Raw genomic sequence first — 23,042 nt, forward strand, 5'->3', positions numbered from 1 at the left:
TTCCCCCTATGTCCGCACTTGTGGCATATGGAAGTTCCGAGGCTAGGAGTCAAATCTGAGCTGCATCTGCTGGCCTACATACACCACAGCCACAGCAATGCCAGATTCGAGCCATAACTGTGAGCTATACACATAGCTCATGGCAATGCTGGATTCTTAACCCACTGAGTGAGTCCAGGCATCAAACCCGCATCCTTATGGATACAGGTTGGGTTCATTACCACTGAGCCACAATGGGAACTCCATCTTTTTAAAATTTTTTAATTAATTATTTTTTATGGCCACATCTGCAGCATGTGGAAGTTCCCAGGCTAGGTGTTGAATTGGAGTGTAGGTACAGGCCTACACCACAGCCACAGCGATGCTACATTTGACCTACTCCACAGTTTGTGGCAATGTGGGATCCTTAGCCCACTGCATGAGTCCAGGAATCCAACACGCATCCTCATGGATACTATGTTGGGTTCTTAAACCACTGAACCACCAGGGGATCTCCTCTTTTTTTTTTAAATTGAAGTATAATTGACTTACAATATTATATTAGTTTCAGGTGTACAACATATTGATTCGATACTTTTGTGCATTACAAAATGATCACCGTGATATGCCTAATTGCCATCTGTCACCATACAAAGTTATTATAATACTATAGACTATATTCCCTATGCTACACATTCTATCTCTGTGATTTATTTATTTTGTAACTGGAAGTTTGTGCCTCTTATTCTCCCTTGTTATTTCACTCATCCCCCTACCCGCCCTTCCCTCTGGTAACCATCTTTTGTTCTCTATCTATGAATCTGTTTCTGTTTTGTTATAGTGGTCATGTGTTTTGGTTTTTATTTAAGATTCCACATATTAATGAAATCATATGATCTTTGTCTTTTTCTATCTGATTTATTTCATTTAGCCTATTACCCTCTAGGTCCATCCATGTCATAGCAAATGACAATATATCATTCTTTTTTATGGCTGAGTAGTATTCCATTGAATACGTATGTACCACATTTTCTTCATCCCATTCATCTATCAATAGAAACTTAAGTTGCTTACATATCTTGGCTATTATAAATAATGCATGAATCTTAATTCTGACTTAAGCCAAGACTTTAAAAATACAAGATGGAAATGGCTTTCACAAACCTGAGAAATCACCTATGTGAAATTCTCTGTTTCATGACAATACTGCAAGGTGTCTTTCTGGAAAATGTCTGCTCAAGTGCTTTAGAGTTAAAAATTGGTGCCTTTCTCTATTCATGGTGGTAAAATCTGGGCAGGGGACATTTGCAACTGAGCTTTGAAATGATGTGAAAAGTTCATGAGGCAGAGAGGTACCAAGAAGTGGTTCCAGGTGACAGAAGCTGCAGAGCACAAGATTTTAGTGCCATGAGGATTGTGTGGCAAGGCATTGAGGGATCAGAGCTAAAGAAACTGATGCAGGTGAAGGGGGTGAAAATGGAAGACAGAAATGGCTTATGTTTCAAGACTTAATTTTCAGCTAGTGTGCATGTATAGAATTCTATTCTGCCCTGCTGTTCTCCAGCTGTTTATACATTGGTCCCACACATGTCCTAAACATAGTCACACATATATTTACACACTGGGCCCATGTGTGTTTGAGAGTGATTGTTTACTCTTCATCTGAAGCAAGAATAGGATATAGATTATTTATTTTAGAGTATGACCTTTTAGATTTTGGAAAACAAGAATCTAATTCTAAGAATAAAAAATTTTATTATCAAATCATGAAAATGGCAGAATGCAGAGGTATTTGAAAATAGAAAAAAGTGGATGAGACAATATACACTTATAAAAAAATTACTGAATGTCCGCTAAGCCTTGAACAATCTGTTACATCCTCATAGAGTTTAGTTTAGTGAGAAAGTCATGTACCACCTAAATCATTGGGCAGGAATTAATTAGTTTATTTTCTTGACTTAATTGTTCTGAAGAAGAAGTCCTGAATGCTTTTAGGAATATGTAACTGGAGAATACAAGTTAGGCTAGGGGAGGGCTATCCAGAAAAGGGTTTTTTAGGAAATGGTTTTTCCAAGAAAGTGACATTTAGGCTGAGACCTGAAGGAGGACGAGGTGTTGAAGGCAGTAAGAGCCACGGAGTGGCACAGGGGGAGAGAACAACGGGTTTGAAAGCTACTGCCCTGCAGATGGAATGATGCTGGTAGAGATCTCTTTAAAAAATTAGACATGCAGCATCAAAATGGACTGCAAGGAAAGAACTGGTTACAGCTCAGGTAAAAAGAGTTCTTTCTGTGTTCTTCTACTCTCAGCTTCTGCCCCCACACTTTTAGTGGATGTTTTCTAATTCTCAAAAAGTTATCTTTGAATATAAAATTAAGACAAATGCATACTTTTCAAAAATATTCGGGAAGAGCATAATGCAGTGAGTTGACACTTGCTGCTAAGCGAGGGGTTTATGTTAGTTTGGCTGTGAGCAACAAAGGAGATATTTGCGAAATTATCTTGATATAGCAATGGATTATTTTTAATTTGATTAAAATTTACTGATTCACTTGTTTCCTTTATTAAAACAGTTTGTGTTCTTTTCTCTCACTCATGCTGGATCTCATGTAATGATAAGACTAAGTGGTCCAAAGAAAACAACCATATTTTCATGCATGCTGGTTATCTCTCGAGTTCTGGGAATGAATCCTGACTTGGTTGCCTAATAGTAGAAGTGATTTGGGGACATGGCAAAAGCTGTTATTATGACTTCCTTATACTTCTTCTCTAACCTCTAAAGGTGTGAAAAAACAGGTCTATAGTCAGGTCTTCTCAGCAAAGTGGGGGTGGGGAAATAACTCCTTTTCTTAGGAAAGTTGCATGTGTTCTTCTCACACTTTATCTTATTTAATTCTGGAATGGTTGTTGAATAACACTGTGGCTTTCATGCTACATCTGGAAAATGTGTAGTCTTATTTCATGGGAAGGAGCAAAAGGATGATGGGTGGAGTAATCTGGTTTATTTGAAAAAAAAAGAGCAGTGTATTAGTATGCAGTGGCCAGATGAATTAAACTCAGCTTAAATAATTCAATCTACTTTGTCCTCTAAAAGCTAAATATCTTTGAAACTCTTGAGGTTTGCTGTAAACCTTCTGATGATAGATGCCTTTGGAATATGTTCTCTCCCTCTGCTATGAATTCTAAAGCAACTTAAAAAACTATCTTTTAAAAACTTTGCTCTCTCCCCCTTCTTCCACCCCCACCCCCAAAACCCTTATCCTCTTACTAACAAAATAAATCCTAGCATCTTTCTTCAGGAAAATAAGTATTTTTTTAAACCAACATATTTTGAATGAAGCGAAATTTTCATGAGGTTGCTTATAAATTTTACTTTCTACACCTTAAGTAGTGTGAGGTATCCATGGAAACTGTCCAGCCTATATTCCTTGCACTGGACAGCCATCCCACACAGGTCAAGACACAAACAGTCTTAGATACTAGTTCAATTTATTGTGCCTTAAACACTAGAAGATTTTAAGAAGAAATTGGCTCCAAATTGACACATGCAATTTTATATTTAATTAGCAGTTTGAGCCTTTCTACATTTTACTAACAGATGTAACATTCAAAACATGTGCCATTATAATACATCTGTTGTACAGATGCACTTAAATGCAGGAACTTTGTGGTAAAGAGCGGTAATGGCTCAGTTACTTAGCAAAAATTTGGACAGAGCTGACATTATTTTCTTTAAGATATGTATTTTAAAATCATTTAAAGAGTGAATTTCTCTATAATGGATATATCTTATATTTTTAACAGCTTTATTGAAATATTCACACATCATAAAATTCACCCTGCTGAAGTATATACAGTTCAGTGGTTTTTAGCATATTCACAGATTGGCAAACACCCACAGTCTAATTTTAGAACGTTTCTCATTACCCCATAAAGAAACCCCATACCCATTAGCAGTCATTCTCTATCCCGCTACCCCAACTCCTGTCAACCAGAATGTAGTTTCTGTCTCAATGGATTTGCCTCTTCTAGATGTTTCATATAAGTGTAGTCATAAAATATGTGGTCTTAATAACTGCCTTCTTTCACTTAGCATAATGTTTTCAAGGCTCATCTGTGTTGTAACTTGTATCAGAGCTCCATTCCATTTTTATTGCCAAATAGTATTCCATTGTATGGATATATCACATTTCGTTTATCCGTTTGTCATTGATAGACATTTCAGTGGTTTCCCCTTTTCAGTTATTAGGAATAATGCTGCTTTAACATTCATGTACAAGGGTGTGTGAACATATATTTTTATTTTCCTTTTGCATATCCCTAGGAGTAGAATTTTGGGTCAGATGAAAACTCTATGTTCACGTTTTAGGAACTGCAAAACAGTTTTTCAGAGTGGTTGAACCATTTATTATGGTCAGCAACGTATGCGTCTCTATTTTTCACATGCACTGACGTATCTGTCTTTTTAAAATTTTTTTTAGTTTAGCCATTGTAGTGGATGTGAAGTGGTATAATAGGGGTGAATATTTTAAAGGAGAGCAATTTAAAATTGTTTATGCTTCATAAATTAGTGAAATGCATCTCTCTTGTTTACTTTTTCATTGTTCTTGATTTGTAAGTATATATACCTCTTGTCTCAGTCAATATTGTCATTTTATCTACTGATTTTAATGTGAGCCCAATTCAAATCACATGACATCAGAACTTAAGTTGGTGGTAAACTAAAGTGTTATATAGAACATGTAGGAGTTCTTACCGTGGCACAGTGGGTTAAGAATCCAACTGCAGAGGCTCAGGTCACTGATTTGACCCCCAGCCTAACACAGTGTGTTAAAGGTTCCAGCATTGCCACAGCTGTGGGATTTAATCCCTGGCCCAGGAACTTCTATATGCTATCGGTGCAGCTATTAAAACAAATATAAAAACAAAAACAAACAAAAAATCCCAGAATCACTAGTATAATTTCATATTGCTTTCCATGAGCAGAAAAATTTATGTGATAGTAATGTCACATACTGTGAAGCTTAGTTGAGTTTCAGTGCAAGATTAAGACATTCACATTTTTTCATTCAGTATAATACATCTCGTCAGTTCTAATATGCCATCAGTTGTATCACTGGAAGGGAAAGGAATGCTGTCAGTTGAGCTTCACTACACCATTAACTTTAGAGTGACCTGTAATTTAGGAATGTTAAAATCTAGGGGGGAAATGTGCGTGTTAGAATCATTGAATAGATGTAATAAATACTAACATATATAAAAGGAGAAATTGATGGGACTACAATAAGAGTAGGAGACTTTCACACCTCACTCACATCAATGGACAGATCCCCTAGACAGAAAATCAATAAGGCAACAGAGATCCTAAATGAAACAATAGAAAAGCTACACTTAATTGATTGTTTCAGGAGATTACAACCAAAAAAATCAGAATATACATTCTTTTCAAGTGCACATGGAACATTCTCAGGATTGACCACATACTGGGGCACAAAACTAACATCAGCAAATTTAAGAGTATAGAAATTATTTCAAGCATCTTCTCTGACCACAATGTCATGAAACTAGAAATCAACCACAGGAAAAGAAAAGAGAAAAAACTGACTCCGTGGAGACTAAATAGCATGCCACTAAAAAGACCAATGGGTCACGAGGAAATCAAAAGGGAAATTAAAAAATACCTCATACAAATGATAAAGAAAACACAACCATTCAAAATCTATAGGATGCCTCAAAAGCAATGCTTAGAGGGAAGTTCATAGCAATACAGGCCTTCCTCAAAAAAGAAGAAAAATCTCAAATCAACAACTTAACCTACCACCTAAAAGAATTAGAAAAAGAACAAAGAAAACCTAAAGTCAGTGGAAGGAAGGAAACCATAAAGATCAGAGAGGAAATCAACAAAATAGAGATTAAAAAAACAATAGAAAACAATCAATAAAACCAAGAGCTGGTTCTTTGAAAGGGTAAACAAAATTAACAAACCTCTGGCCAGACTCAACAAGAAGAGGAGAAAAAAAAATAAACAAAAGAAGAAACAAAAAAGGAGAAATTTCAGTAGATACTTCAGAAATACAAAAAAGCATGAGAATATTATCAACAACAAAATTATATGCCAACAAGTTTGACAACTTAGAAGAAATGGACAACTTTCTAGAGAAATACAGCCCACCAAGACTGAATCAAGAAGGAATAGATCAAATGAACAGACTGACAGCTAGAAATGAAATTGAATACGTAATAAAAAACACTCCGTACAAACAAGAGTCCAGGACCAGATGGCGTCACTGGAAAATTCTACCAAACAAAGAAGACCTTATACCCATCCTTCCTAAACTTTTTCAAAAGGTTGAAGAAGGAATAATCCCAAAGACATTCTATGAAGCCACCATCACCCTAATACCAAAACCAGACAAAGTTACTACCAGAAAAGAAAATTATGGGTCAATATATTTGATAAATGTAGATGCAGAAATTATCAACAAATTTTTAGCCAACTTAATCCAACAACCCATAAAAAAGAGCATACACCACGACCAAATCTGATTCATCCCAAGTTCACAAGGATGGTTCAACATATGCAAATCAATCAATGTCATACCACATTAACAAAAGAAAAAAAACACATGATCATCTCAATAGAAATCCAATATCCATTCATGCTAAAAACTCTTACCAAAGTGGGTATAGAGGGAATATACCGTAACATAATCAAAGCCATTTATAACAAACCCACAGTCAGTATAATACTCAATGGAGAGAAGCTGAAAGCCTTCCTTCTAAAATCTGGAACAAGACAAGGATTCCCACTCTCACAAGTTTTATTCAACATAGTATTGTAAGTCCTAGCCACAGTAATCAGACAAACAAAAGAATTAAAAGTTATCCACATTGGCAGAGAAGAGGTAAAATTGTCACTCTGGGCGGATAACATGATACTATATATAGAAAATCCTAAGGACTCCACACAAAAACTATTCGAACTGATCAAGGAATTCAGCAAAGAAGAAGGATACAAGATTAGCATTGAGAAGTAGGTTGCATTTCTGTATACTAACAGTGAAATATTAGAAAAGGAATTTAAAAACATAATATCTTTTAAAATCACACCCCCCAAAATTAAAAACCTAGGAATAAACCTGACCAAAGAGGTGAAAGACTTGTATGCTGAGAACTATAAAACTATAATCAAGAAGTTAAAGATTCAAATAAATGGAAAGATATTACATGCTCCTGGATCAGAAGAATTAATATTGTTAAAATGGCCATATTACCCAAAGAAAACTGCAGATTTAATGAAATCCCTATCAAATTACCTATGATATTTTTCATAGAACTAGAAGAAACAATCCAAAAATTTATATGGAACCATAAAGGACCCAGAATTGCCAAAGCAATCCTGAAGAACAAAAACTAAGCAGGAGGCATAACTCTCCCAGACTTCAGACGATATTACAAAGCGACAGTAATCAAGACAGGGGGATGCTGGTACAAAAACAGACCTACAGACCAATGGAACAGAGTAGAGAACCCAGAAATAAACCCATTCACCTATGGTCAATTCATTTTCAACAAAGGAGGCAAGAATATAAAATGGGAAAAAGACCTCTTTTCAGGAAGTGGTGCTGGCAAAACTGGACAGCTACATGTAAATCGGTGAAGCTAGAACACACCCTCACACCATGCAGATGAATAAACTCCAAATGTCTTAAAGACTTAAACATAAGACAAGACACCGTAAAACTCCTAGAAGAGAACATAGAAAAAACATTCTCTGACATCAACCATACGAATGTTTACTTAGGTCAGCCTCCCAAGGCAACAGAAATAAAAACAAAAATAAACCAATGGGGCCTAATCACACCAACAAGCTTTTGCACAGCAAAGGAAACCATTAAAAAAAAAAAAAAGACAACCTACGGAATGGGAGAAAACAGTTTCATATGATGCAACCGAGATGGGCTTTATTTCTAAAATATGTAAAGAACTTATACAACTCAGAAGCAAAAAAACCCCAACAACCCAATTGAAAATAGGAAGAAGATTGGAGTAGACATTTCTCCAAAGAAGATATACAGATGGCCAGCAGGCACATGAAAAAATGTTCAGCATCACTAGTTATTAGAGAAACCAAAATCAAAACTACAATGAGGTACCACCTCATACCAGTTATAATGGCCATCATTGACAAGTCAACAAATAACAACTGCTTGAGGGGGTGTGGAGAAAAGGGTACCCTCCTTCAGTGTTGGTGGGAATATAAATTGGTACAACTACTATGGAAAACAGTATGGCAATACCTCAGAAAACTAAATATAAAACTACCATATTACCCACCAGTCCCACTTCTGGGCACATATATGGAGAAAACTTTCCTTGAAAAAGATACATGCACCCCAACCTTTATTGCAGCACTGTTCACAATAGCCAGGACATGGAAACAACCTAAATGTCCATTGACAGATGACTGGATTAAGAAGCATAAGATATACACAATGAAGTGCTACTCAGCCGTAAAAAGAACAAAATAATGCCATTTGCAGCAACATTGATGGAACTAGAGGGTCTCGTACTAAGTGAAGTAAGTCAGAAAGAGAAAAAGTGCCATATGATATCACTTATATGTGGAATCTATCATGTGGCACAAATGGCCTATTTACAGAAAAGAAACAAACTCATGGACATGGTTGCCAAGGGGAAGGGGGAGGGAATGGGATAGACTGGAATTTGGAGTTAGTAGATGCAAATTTTTGCATTTGGGGTAGATAGTCAATGAGATCCTGCTATAAAGCACAGGGAACTATATCCAATCACTTGTGATGAACATGGTGGAGGATAATGTGGGAAAAAGAATGTACATATTTGTATTACTGGGTTACTTTGTTGTACATTAGAAACTGACAGAATATTGTAAATTGACTATAATAAATTTTTAAAATTAAGAATAAATAAAAATAAAAACGAAACAACAAAAAATAAATACTTTAAGATGGACAAAAAAGAATCATTGAAATATGAATGAGGAGTTCCTGTCATGGCGCAGCAGAAATGAATCCTACTAGGAACCATGAGGTTGTGTGTTTGATCCCTGGCCTTGCTCAGTGGGTTAAGGATCTGGCGTTGCTGTGAGCTGTGGTGTAGGTTGTAGACGCAGCTTGGATCCAGCGTTGCTGTGGTTGTGGGGTAGGCCAGCAGCTGTAGCTCTGATTTGACCACTAGCCTGGGAAACTCCATGTGCCACAGGTGCAGCCCTAAAAAGCATGAAATTATCCACCTATACTTCACTGAACTTTTTCTTTTCTCTGTCCTCTTTAATTTACTAATTAAAAGTAGCTCATTTATGTCAAATCAGATTTTTTGAAGATTGTTTTCTTTATATCCTGAGAGAGTTTCCTTTCGTTTTTCTTCAGAAACTAAATAAATAGGTGATTCACAAGTCTGTAAAGATATTTATAATGCGGATCCCTTGCACCCCAGCCCTCTCAAACAGCTGTGCTTCCCTAACAGCAAATGTACTTTGCATATTATCAGACATGAGGTGTTCACCTTTCTTAGTGCCTTGTATTCCAGTTACAGTTGAGGATATATAAAGTAGTGAAAATATCTGCCATGTTGTATGCCAGAGGGCATCAAAATGATTTTCAAAATAGTGTTTAAAAGATTGTAATAAGCCTAGTCAGAGACGTTCTGAAAAGCCTCTTCCTTAAGGTAGGCATTTGACACTTGGTCTTTTAATCAGCTCAGGCATCTTTAGGTCGTTTGAATCGAGACTTCGTTTTCCTTCATAATAACTGTATTGTTGCTTTGAAATGTGGTTGAATATTTATGGAATTCCTAGCTTCCATTAGTTCTAAATCATCATCTCATAGTTTTTCATTGTGGAATTCTTTGAAAATTATGGTTAACATGTAGAATAACACAGTTTGGAGATATAAGCAGGTAATTGCTTACATTAAAGTAAACAAACTATATGGTCTGATGGATATTTTCATGCCACAAATGATCAAAATGAGACCTAGGAGTTCCTGTTGTGGCTCAGTGGGTTAAGAACCTGACATAGTCTCTGTGATGATCTGGGTTTGATCCCTGGCCTCAATCAATGGGTTAAGGTTCTGGCGTTGCCACAAGCTGCAGCACGGGTCACAGATGTGACTTGGATCTGGTGTTGCTGTGGCTGTGATGTAGGTCAAAGCTGCAGCTTTGATTTGACCCCTAGCTTGGAAACTTCCAAATGCTGCAGGTGTGACCATAAAAAATTAAAAAAAAAATGAGACCTACATAATTTTTTATTTTCATAACAACAAACATGAAAGAAATGAGTCTTTTGATGAGGGGAAAATGAGATAAAATAAAATTATTTTTAATTTTATCTTTTCTTATAAATTATGCCACACCCAAACATAATATTTTTAAAGAAAATAGTACCTTTGTGCCTTTTAAAAATGATATATTTACGAAATATTAGGAATTCTGTTGCTGAGTCAGATCCTTGCAATGATATATAGCATCAGGGTGGTTTCTGTAATTTTCAGTAAAATACAAAAATACTATTTCATTAGACATATGGTAATAGAGAAGAACTTCAAATGGACTTTAGGCATATTACTGTATTATTTTGCATTAGGCCATCTCACAGTCACTAATTAATATTTTACTTGCCTGTTTTTCAGACTGAATGGTAGAATTGTTCATCTTTTAAGTATTCTAACATTTTGCTTGTTGGATTCCAATATAACTTCCTTCTTTCAGCCAAAGAACCATAGTTAATGAGTTTGTGTACTAAAAATATTTAATATGCAAGTAACATTTAATATGTCTCAAATATCTGCCAAAGTTATATAAGACATGATAAACATTATATATTGCAAGTAAGTTTTGCACTAGGTATTGGAGTCAATGGTTAGCCAAAAAAAAAAAAGAGACAGTTCCTGTTCTCCTGGTGCTTGTGATCCAGTAGAAGGAGGGAAAAATCATTCAAAGATTGATATAAATACTTATAAAAACGAAACACATGATGAGTGAAGTACATGGTATTACGAGAGGAGTGAATGATAACTAGTTTGGTAAGGTTAGAGAGGATGACTCTGATGTGCTTGAGCTTAGACCTAAGGATTGAATAAGAGCCCCAAGTAAAGCTGTGAATACTTGGGCATGAGAGCATGGGAAGCATGGCTGGCAAAAGGGAACATCAATGGCTAATGTCTTGAGGAAGAAGAGAACATGATGAGACACTGAAAGGCTGTGTGACAGTAGGAAAATGTAGATTGGTTCAGAGAACAGTGATGACAGTGGTTCAAGATTTGTAGGTTTTGGGAGTTCCCTCATGGCTTAGTGGGTTAAGGATCCAGTGTTGTCACTGCTGTGGCTCTGGTTACTGCTATGATGCAGGTTTAATCCCTGGCCCGGGGAACTTCTACGTACTGTGGGAGAGGACCACCCCCCATAAAAAAATTTCTAGGGGTTGGATCATGCTATGGATTTTGGTCAGTATTGAAAAGCCATAGAACGTGATATGCAGGAGACAGCCATCATGATGTTTACTATTTCTTGAAATATATCGAAGGATGTCCGCTCTGGCCTCTACTTTTCAACATAGTTCTGGAAGCCCTAGCCATGGCAATCAGAGAAGTAAAAGAAGTAAAAGGAATCCAAACGGAAAAGGAAGAAGTAAAACTATCACTATTTGCAGATGACATGATACTATACCTAGAAAATCCTAAAGACTCCACCAGAAAACTGTTAGAGCTCATCCACGAATTTGGCAAAGTAGCAGGATACAAATTAATACACAGAAATAGATGGCATTTCTATACACTAACAATGAAAGATCAGAAGGAGAAATTAGGGAAGCAATCCTGTTTACCATCACATCTAAAGAATAAAATACTTAGGAGTAAACCTATCTAAAGAGACAAAAGACCTGTACTCTGAAAAATACAAGCCACTGATGAAAGAAATCAAAGATGACACAAATGGATGGAAAGATATACCATGCTCTTGGATTGGAAGAGTCAATATTATCAAAATGACTATACTACCTAAGGCAATCTACAGATTCAATGCAATCCCTATCAAATTACCAAGGACATTTTTCACAGAACTCGAACAAAATATTCCAAAGTTTGTTTGGAAGTGCAAAAGACCCAGAACAGCCAAAGACATCCTGAAAAAGAAAAATGGAGCTGGAGGAATCAGGCTCCCGGACTTCAGACTATACTACAAAGCAACAGTCACTAAAACTGTATGGTATTGGCACAAAGACAGAAATATAGATCAGTGAAACAGGCTAGAAAGCCCAGAATTAAACCCATGCACCTACAGCCAACTCATCTATGACAAAGGAGGCAAGAATATACAATGGAGAAAGGACAGCTTGTTCAATAAGTGGTGCTGGGAAAACTGGACAGCCACGTGGAAAAGAATGAAATTAGAACACTGCCTAACACCATACACAAAAATAAACTCCAAATGGATTAAAAACCTAAATATAAAACCAGACACTATAAAACTCTTTGAGGGAAACATAGGCCAAACACTCTCTGACATAAACCACAGCAACATCTTCTCAGATCCACCTCTTAGAGTAATGACAATAAAAACAAAAATAAACAAATGGGACCTAATCAAACTTCAAAGTTTCTGCACAGCAAAGGAAACCCTAAACAAAATGAAAAGACAACCCACAGAATGGGAGAAAATCTTTGCAAGTGAATCAACTGACAAGGGCTTAATCTCCAAAATTTATAAACACCTTCTGCAGCTCCATACCAAAAAAATGAACAACCCCATCAAAAAATGGGCAGAAGATCTAAACAGACAGTTCTCCAAAGAAGTTATACAGATGGCCAAAAAACACATGAAAAGATGTTCAACATCACTCATTATTAGAGAAATTCAAATCAAAACCACTCTGAGGTACCACCTTACACCTCCCAGAATGGCCATCACCCAAAAGTCTACAAACAATAAGTGCTGGAGAGGGTGTGGAGAAAAAGGAACCCTATTCCACTGTTGTAAATTTGTGCAACCACTGTGGAAAGCAGTATGGAGGGTCCTCAGAAAACTAAAAATAGAACTACCATTTTATCCAGCAATCCCACTCCTGGGCATCTATCCAGAGAAAACCATGACTCGCAAAGACACATGTACTCCGATGTTCATTGCTGCACTATTTTCAATAGCCAAGACATGGAAACAACCTAAATGTCCATCTACAGAGGAGTGGATCCAGAAGATGTGGTACATATACACAATGGAATATTACTCAGCCATTAAAAGGAACGAAATAGCAGCATTTTTAGCAACATGGATGGACCTAGAAATTACCATGCTAAGCGAAGTCAGCCATACAATGAGACACCAACATCAAATGCTTTCACTGACATGTGGAATCTGAAAAAAGGACAGACTGAACTTCTTTGCAGAACAGATACTGACTCAGAGACATTGAAAAACTTATGGTCTCCGGAGGAGACAGTTTGGGGGGTGGGGGGATGTGCTTGGGTTGTGGGATGGAAATCCTGTGAAATCAGATTGTCATGATCAGTATACAACTACAGAAGTGATAAATTCATTTGAGTAATAAAAAAATAGAAGTTACTGAAAAAAAATATTGAATTTATATGAAATAATATGTACAATATCATTTTAAATTTTGAAGCGTAGAGTATTATGAAGACTTGTGAATATCCCAATCAGCTGAAGAATTGCATGTATCCACCTATGTGTTCTGGCTTCTTGGACTTTTTTTTCTCTCAACATTATGTTTCTGAGATTTATCAAGGTTGTTGTGTGTTGCTGTGAAGCTGTAGTTATTTCATGTTTGCCAAAGAATGTTATTTCACTCTGGTAATATACCATAATTTACCGATCCAATTTTCCTGTCAGTGGATATTTGGATTGATTCCAGTGTTTCGGTTTATTTTTTGCTTATTTATTTTGCTATCAATGCTAATATGACTGTCTAGGATGTGGTGCTATGTGTCTGCTGGAGCACATACCTCTCTGGGAATGGAAGTGCTGGGTGAGAACATGTTTTCTGAAGTAGTTGTACCAATTTTCATTCTTGCAATTGATCCACATCCTCTCTAGCACTTTGTTTTGTCAGACTTATTAATTTTTGCTGCCAAACTAGTGATGTCTTATTCTTTTTTTGATATCTTTTTTTTTTAAATTCAGGTATAGTTGATTTAAAAGGTTGTGTTTCAGATGTACAGCACAATGATTCAGTTTTATATATGTATTTTTTGGCATAGTCTTAATTTATATTCCCTAATTACTAATAAAAGTGAGCATTTTTTCATGTTTATTGGCCATATGTGTTTCCTTGTATGAAGTGCCAGTTTAATTCTTTGATCCACTATTCTACCAGATTTTTTTCTCACTGATTTGTGAGCATTCTTTATATATTCATATATACTCAATAATAGTCCTCTGTTGTTTCATAACCCTCTGAATATCAGAGAATGGATTAGAGGAGCACCAAGGATATATGGGGAGACTAGTTAGGAAGAAAAGTCTCTCCTAATGGAAATTGTGAGATAATTTTATGAATGTATTTAATATTTTTCTTACATGTCATGTTAAAAACAAATATTTGGGAGAAAAATCGCTCTTTTCCAACAGAGCATTGGACCATTGATCTTCCTGCTTAACACTCTTTAAGAAAAGTTGATCTAAGAGGTTCCTCCTGTGGCACAAGGGGATCAGTGGTGTCTCTGCAGTATCAGGATGCAGGTTTGATCTATAACCTGGCATGGTGGATTAAAGGATTCATCATTGCCACAGCTGAGGCATAGGTTATAACTGTAGCTCAGATCTGATCCCTGGCCCAAGAACTCCATATTCCACAGGTCGGGTTCAAAAAAGAAAAAAAAAAGTTGCTCTAAATTGGCTTCTGAAGGCTTCTGCTTTGTACATCCACTTAATGGTTGAAACATATGCATATTTCTATATTATTTTTATGAAACCATAACACACAGATCCAGTTGGCTTCAAAGTGATCTTCTCCAAAATGAATGCTGTTTTTCATTTGCCTTCTTAAAAATGTATAGAAAATTGGAGTTGGATACTTATGTCAGTGGTTAAAGCTGTGGACATCTTCGTACACTGGGCATTATCATATCCTATATAAGCCAGTTGTGCAAGTATTTCCTAGATTGAAGCTTATTTTTTTTTAACATTAAAAATATAATCAAGTTTAGCACTTGTTATGGGTAAGAACATAAAGCTCTCCATATATAGTTTTTAATTCTTAAAATAGCCCTGCAGTGTGGATATTGTTATCCAAAGATGGCAAAACTGAGTTCAAGGGCAACTGAATAAAATTCATGAGATCACAAAGCCAGTGGCAGAATTTGGATCAAAACCGGATACATTGGTCTTCAAAACATTATCAATTGCATTGTTTTGTGTTAAACTGTGTGTAGAAAGATATCATCATTTAATTCTCAAGAACTTCCTTTGAAGTTGTGCTATGTACAGCTCCTTTTCATTTCATTGACTCATTAAGTATTTCTCTTCTGAGGAACTTCTAAATATATTCTGAACTTACTAAAATTTGCCTCCATACTTCTCTTGTCAAAATATTTGCATTGATTGATAAATAATGCAAGCACCAGCTTTCTCCCTTCCTTTCAAAGACAATTTCTAGAATTTGGGGGCAAAGAGGTGAGGTTTCTCTCTCTCTATTTCTGTGAGGGGAGGGTCTTGTACCATGCTGTTCCCTTGACAACTCTTCCAAGTCCTGTGCTTCTCTTGCTGCCCTGGGGGCCAAGACCTTCTTGTTGTGGATGGTGGATCACAGCCTGGAGCACACCAACTGCACTGACAATACAAACTCCATAGAAACAGAAAGGTTCATCTAGGGCTGGAGAATGCTGCTCTTACCTCTCTTTATTCATGGTTCCTTCCTTATTGTTATTCCATCTTGCAAAGTGGTATCTACTTATCAGTCTTTACCAAACGATTATGGAACTGTAAGAGAAATCACAGCACTTGAGGATCTGAAACAGCATCATTCTTCCACTGTCCAGGAGAGAAACCCTCCCATTGTTCTTTATACTATTATTCAGATCAAGGTCAGTTCTCATTCATTTCCATTTCTTCCCATTCTTGCTTTGTCCTCTTGTGTTCTCTGAGACCTCCTGTAAGCTGAACCTATGTTGACACCATACCACCCCTCAGGTGCACAGAATCTTTGCAAAAGCTTTGAAGTGAACCATTTGAAATTCCATTTTTCCCAGCCTTTGGTGGGAGTGCCCCAGCCGACATTGGCAGCATATTGCTTGCATTTTCTGAGTAACAAGTAGTTGCTACACTGTGTCCCACAGGATTATGGGCTTAACTTTAGTGGCCATGCATACTGCCATTTGAGCATAGTTTTAGGAGGTATGAGTCTCGGAGTTTTGCTTCAATAGGGAAATGGTATCCAAGGCTCATCTGCTTATCTCTTACTTATTTACTCTTCTCTCAACTCTTTATGTTCTGGATAGAATAGATTACTGGCAAGGACCTGCTAGATAGCACAGGGAAATCAACTCAATATTCTGTAACAACCTATATGGGGAAAAAGATTGGAGATATATATATGTATGTATATATCACTTTGCTGCACTCCTAAAATGAATACAACATTGTAAATCAACTGTATTCCAATAAAGTAAAATAAATAAAATAAAATGAGACTCTTCATGTTCCAGAGATGAGATGAAGACTCCTTACTTGGAAAAGTAAACAAATACAAGCAGAAAAATCTGTTCTTCAGTACTGCAGTTGAGGGGTCACACAAGTTCTCAACCTCTGGATTTAAGCAGACCCTGAATTAAAATGGCTGAGGTGTATGATTCTGTTGAGTTTCATGTCAGTCCCTGAGAGGTTTTTATTATACCCCAAAGAAAATAATACTTTCTTTAACTTCTCACTGGTTATGGGGCAGAGACTCATCTCTGACAAAAGCCTTCATAGCAACCCTGTTTATCTGTATGCTAAGATATTTGATATACCTATAGTGATGACTGCAAGTCACTCTTATCGATAGAAGCATCACCAAATGTTTAAATATCAGCATTTACTGTTTAAATGTTTAAATTTCACAAATGGAATCAGATGGTCTGGAGAGGATTATTTATGTTGAAAAACAGTGCCATCTGTCTCAACTCTACATATTTGAAAATTCTTTGAACATATGCTGCAGAATTGCTTTTTGCACCTAGTTCCTGACACATAGTAGAAATGTAATAAATATATCTTTACAATGAATATTAAAAAAGGGAAGAAAGGAGATGGAAGTAGATTGTCATTGTGGTGTATGAATAATTGGTTTAAATTTTTCAACGGTCCTTTTTTTTTTTTCATAAGCTCCTTTCCTAGAATTATTGAGACATTCCTATTTTTTAAGATTATAATGATTGTGTCACTTGTTGATGAAGAGCATCTTGTGAATGTATATAATAACTACTATTGAAGTTTATGTTTCTTATCTTAAGAAAGTGGGAGAAATCATCAGGGGAAAGAAGTGGCTTATATTCCTTAGAGTCAGTGACCAGGAAATTCAAACCTTTAGACAGTTGAATCATAGGATATTGGCTACATTTCCCCAAAGGAGATCCTTGAAGATGTAGCTGATTATAATGACAGATCTAATATAATACTATAAGAATACAGCTGTTGCAATCATTTATTTGAAATTAGAAATATATCTCTTTAACCCCTGGGACTTCAAATGAGGAAACATATCTAATCAGATAGGCTGTTTTTAAAGGAAAAGGTTAGGGTAACACCAGTTAGACTAATATCAAGTTTAATGTTCAAATGAGACCGTCTGGAGACTACTCATATCTATAATCATCTTTGCAAAACTGATCCAGGCTGATTATCAGCTCATCATTAATCTTGGAGGAAAAACTCTAAATTAAGCATCTTTAGTTTGCAGTTTTCATTACTTTTTGAATTTCTAGCTGAGGGCTTAGTTTGTTGGGGTTCTGGTTGTGGTGACATAGTTTGATGATGTCTTGATGATATTGCCCACAGTGGAAAAAAGATATTACTTTTGTGTATGATTTTTCCAAGGGAACTGAAACAAATGTAGAATTAGTACTTCAAATATCACATCTTTGAACTCTTTACTTCTAATGCCATTAACTCCTGTTAAGGCAAACAGTGCTGTGCTTTCTCAAAAAAAAAAAAAAATCGAAAACAGCTATTAGTTCTTTCTAAGACTAATGCATCTTTGTTATCCTTTCTCTTCACGAAAGGCAGTCATTTCTAAGCTTCTTAATTTTTGATCCATTGGAACTCATGCAACGGGAAGTGGCCAGGAAAAACCAATCCTCTTAGATTTTCACAAGCTGTCAGTGTGACTTCTCTTTTTATGGAGATGTTTTGTGGTAATTTCAGAAGGTGGTTCTTAGTTATGTTGGCTACATTCCACTTAGCACATCTGGGATGTGTTCACATGAAAACATTGGCTAAAAGCTGTGTCTTGTGGCCTGGAATAGACTCTGATATTGAAAAGACTAAGAAGGACCTTCCTTGCTACTTGACCCAATCCAACAAAGACACCTTCCCTGGGAAGCACAGTCAGGAATTCATTTTGGAATCAAAGAGCGAGCACAGAAGTTGACCTTCTCAGTTGTTGTAGAATTCTTTTCAAAATGTGTGTTTAGTTCTTTCCCAAGTTTCTGCCATGGCAATTATTGCTCTGAGATTGTTATTTATAACCCTGGCACCAGAATTTCTGACCAAGGTTCTACAGTTACTTTTTTGGAGTTAAAGGAATTTGTGGAAATGACTTGTATCTGAACTATCACCATGGTAACCCATCACAGATCACAGGCTACCAGGAATGCTCCAAGGCAGGTTGGGACGTAATACTGGCTTCTCATTCCTCAGGTCGGAACTTGGTGTTTGACAGCAGAAATCAATTCTGCTAAACTCATGATGTAGCAGTACCTGAAGTTTTCCATTCTTTTTTTTTTTTTTTGTCTTTTTGCCATTTCTTGGGCCACTCCCACGCCATATGGAGGTTCCCAGGCTAGGGGTCTAATCGGAGCTGTAGCTGCCAGCCTACACCAGAGCCACAGCAACACGGGATCTGAGCTGCGTCTGCGACCTACACCACAGCTCACGGCAACACCGGATCATTAACCCACTGAGCAAGGGCAGGGATGGAACCCACAACCTCATGGTTCCTAGACGGATTCGTTAACCACTGCATCATGACGGGAACTCCAAGTTTTCCATTCTTAAAGAAGGATGATTAAGACACACAGAACAGAATCCTCTTCCGTCTGTGCTTTGTCTTCACTCCTGTTTAACACCAAAGTTTGCCTTTTTTGAAAACTATGGAGTTTGAACCTAGGTAAAAGGTTTTCCCCTTTAGTTGAAGGTGGAAGGTCTATTTTAAGCAGTGTAAAATATGCAGATTAGCTCCCAAGTATGTACTTCCAAGGACTGAGTAATGGTGGACGAATGAGGATTTTTAGGCACTTTATCATTTATTATTTTTGCCATTTTCTTGGGACATGGGATGGTTTGGTATAAAGTGAGAAAGTATGTACAAAATCACCTTGTAAATTGTACATTGTTCTGTGAACTGAATAATAATAACACTGGTAACAATAGTATCAACTATACACATCTTCTATAGCACTTACTATGTGCCAGGAAGCGTTCGAAGTACTTTACATAATTTTACCCATTTAATCATCACTGAAATCCTGTGAGGGTGTTATAACTATTCCATTTGACAATTATGGGACTCTTCACTACCATGGAACTTCACAGGGTAGTGAAGTAACTTGCTTAAGATATGTGCAGGGAGTGTAGCTCAAGAGTTGAGAACAGAGATACAGGGAGCCCTGTACCCTTTCGTGGCATTCTGAATATCACATAGTTAGAAAATATATGTGTCTAACTAGGCCTGAATTGGATAAAAAGAGTGTTGCTCATTTGATTTTGATGTTTATGAATCTGATAAGAACTTGCAAATTTATCTGCCTAAAGAGAATTTATGAATAATGTCAAATACTATGCTTATTTTAATTTGATGTGATGTGAAACACTTCTAGTCTATGACTTGTTTTGAAAAGCTTTACTCTTTGAGCCATATAAAGGGTATTTTTAACTTTTTAATTTTAAAAAAAAATTTATTGAAGTGTAGTTGATTTACAGTGTTGTGTTAATTTTCTGCTATAAAGTTATACACACATATGTATGTATATATACATTCTTTTTCGTATTCTTTTTCTATTATGGTTTATCACCGGATATTGAATATAGTTCCCTGCACTATACAATGTTGTTTATTCATTCCATATATAATAATTTTCCTCTGCTAATCAAAAACTTCCAATCCTTCTCCCTCACCCCCGTCCTTCTTAGAAACCACAAGTCTGTTCTCTGTGAGTCTGTTTTTGTTTCATGGATATGTTGATTTGTGTCATATTTCAGATTCCACATATAAGTGACATCATAATGGTATTTATCTTTCTATTTCTAACTCATTTCACTTGGTTTGATAATCCTAGGTCCATCCATGTTGTTGCAAATGGCATTATTTCATTCTTTCTTATGGCTAACATTGTGTTATATATAATAACACATCTTCTTAATCTATTCCTCTGTCTTGGACATTTAGGTTGTTTCCATGTCTTGGCTGTTGTAATAAAGGGCATTTTTAAAAACAAAGAATAAAATGTAGCTTTCTATTTTTCCTTTAAACTATTGTTTTCCTATCTCTTGGTTGAGTTCCTGGAGTAACGCAGTTCAAAGGCTCTTACAGAGAATAAAAAGGGAGCTCGTTCACACAGACCTGGGGCTCTACTCACAACAGTTTCTCTTCCAGACAGTGACCTTTACTTGTACAGTTTCAAGAAAACAGTCCTGTGTTACCACATTTGTCAGTTTTACTAATTACAGATGCACCAACTGTATCTTTCAGGGTTAGAGTGAGAAGTAGTACATAGGTCTGTCGAGGTGGCAACCATGATTAGTGTGACAAACTGAGCTATCCTTTAAAGAGAGTTAGTTCTTCAGTTAATGTGTTCTCACAACTTTCTCCCCAGCTTACAATGTCAGGCTCATGATTACGAGTCCAAAAGGCCTCCTATAGCATCTCCTTCTGCTATAATGAGATACACAGCAAAAGCCCATTGGACTCTAAAAAAATTGTCTTTCATTTTTTCCTTTCGTTTTGGAGGGATCATTCTTTGGCTAGGTGAGATTAGCTCAACTCAAAATACTTTCATTTAAAAGAAAAAAAGGACTTTTCATTTCTTGTATCTTCTCTAAGTGCCCCACTCTGGTTTTATAGGGGAGAGCTGAGTTCTCTTCATTGGTAGAATAAGCTCTTAACACCTCACTATTTCTTCCAAGACTAGTCATCACCTTTACTCACAACACCCCTATAAGAAAGTCTTAGAGGAAGAAAGGATGAAATAGAAAGCAATAATAAAGGTCTGTATTCTAGAAATTTCAGTATTAATAAATAAAAGTCACAGTAAGGCTCTGAGTATTTAAATTCTTGGCACTGTGACATTTAGGACATATTCGTTGCACACAGACTGTGCATAAGACAGTTTTGCCATGGTGATCGTAGGGGTTAGAAGGGGAGGTATACCATGTAAAACCTCTTCCGAATCAGCAGTTTCCTGTTAAGCACTTCCCTAGGGCCTAGAATACATCTCTGTTAGGGCACTGACCTTATTGTCAATTTTTTCAGGGGAAGGTTTTATCTTATTCACTTAGGATAGTGCCTAAAACACAGTTGATACCTAGTGAATATTTGTAGAGTGAAGAGGAAAGATAGGCCATGTCCATAAGATGGAAGGAGAGCTTTTCAGACTGAAAACATGATGTGAGCAAAGAGAAAGACTTAGAAAACTGTGGTTGAAGAATCATTAGAAAACCGTGGTTGAGGGATCATCACATAGTTCATTTTAGTTAGAATACAATGTGTGGAGACCCTATTAGAAGCTACAGTTGAAGACATAGAATAGGTGGGATTTCACAAATCATTGTCAAGTTGGGGAAATAATAGATGATCCCTTAAGTTTGGAGCCTAAAAGACCAGAATGGTGTGATCTCCTTGAAAAATCAATTGAATTTCTTCAATTTGAGAGAAAAACAGGTTTAAGAGAGAAGCAATATTCTGTTCTTCAAACCTGAGTTTGAGATGCCAGTAGAACCTCCAGATGTAGATAAGAAAATGTAAATGGAAACAGGAGGAGAGGTTTAGGAGAACAAGGTCAAGGCCGGAGGAAGCACATTTGGCAGTGAGACCCGCATGGGTGATAATGCAAGCAAGGATTAGATGAATTTGCTGACAGGGAGAGGGAAGCTGAGGAGGGGAGAAGTGAGGACAAAACCTGAAGGGCTGGAGAAACAAGGACAACCAAGCATAACAGAGAGGAGGAGCCATGAAAGCCACCTGTCACAGAATAAAAGGGAAGCAAGCTATGGAGGGGGCATGCAGCACGGCACAGGCACATGCCTAAATGTCGCTATCAAGAGTTGAGTTCTATATCCAGAGAAAAATATAATTCAAAAACATATATGCACCCCAGTGTTCACTGAAGCACTATTTATAGTAGTCAAGATGTAGAAGCAACCTAAATGTCCATCAACAGATGATTGGATAAAGAAGATATGGTACATATATGCAATGGACTGTTACTCAGCCGTAAAAAAGAATGAAATAGTGCCATTTGCAGCCACATAGATGGACCTAGAGATTATCATACTAAGTAAGCCAGACAGAGAAAAGACAAATATCATACAATATTGCTTCTATGTGGAATTTTTTAAAAAAAATGTTACAAATAAACTTATTTACAAAATAAAACTACACTCATAGAAAACAAACGTGTGGTTACCAAAGGAGAGAAGTGGGTAGGGATAAATTAGGAGGATAAGATTAACAGATACACACTACTGTATATAAAATAGATAAGCAACAGGACCTACTGTATTGCATAGGGAACTATACTCAATATTTAGCAATAACCTCTAGGGGAAAAGAATCTGAAAAATTGTATGTGTGTGGTGTGTGTAACTGAGTCACT

The 23,042-nt window shown here is 36.6% G+C and overlaps 1 protein-coding gene across 1 annotated transcript in view; it reads left to right on the forward strand.

Annotated features, from left to right (window-relative positions):
- The window catches only part of ITPR2 (inositol 1,4,5-trisphosphate receptor type 2), a 520,896-nt gene that overhangs the window by 330,567 nt on the left and 167,287 nt on the right, over positions 1 to 23,042 (forward strand). The window lies entirely within an intron of this gene.

This window comes from Phacochoerus africanus, chromosome 7, assembly GCF_016906955.1.
Source record: "Phacochoerus africanus isolate WHEZ1 chromosome 7, ROS_Pafr_v1, whole genome shotgun sequence".
Classification (NCBI taxonomy): Eukaryota; Metazoa; Chordata; class Mammalia; order Artiodactyla; family Suidae; genus Phacochoerus; species Phacochoerus africanus.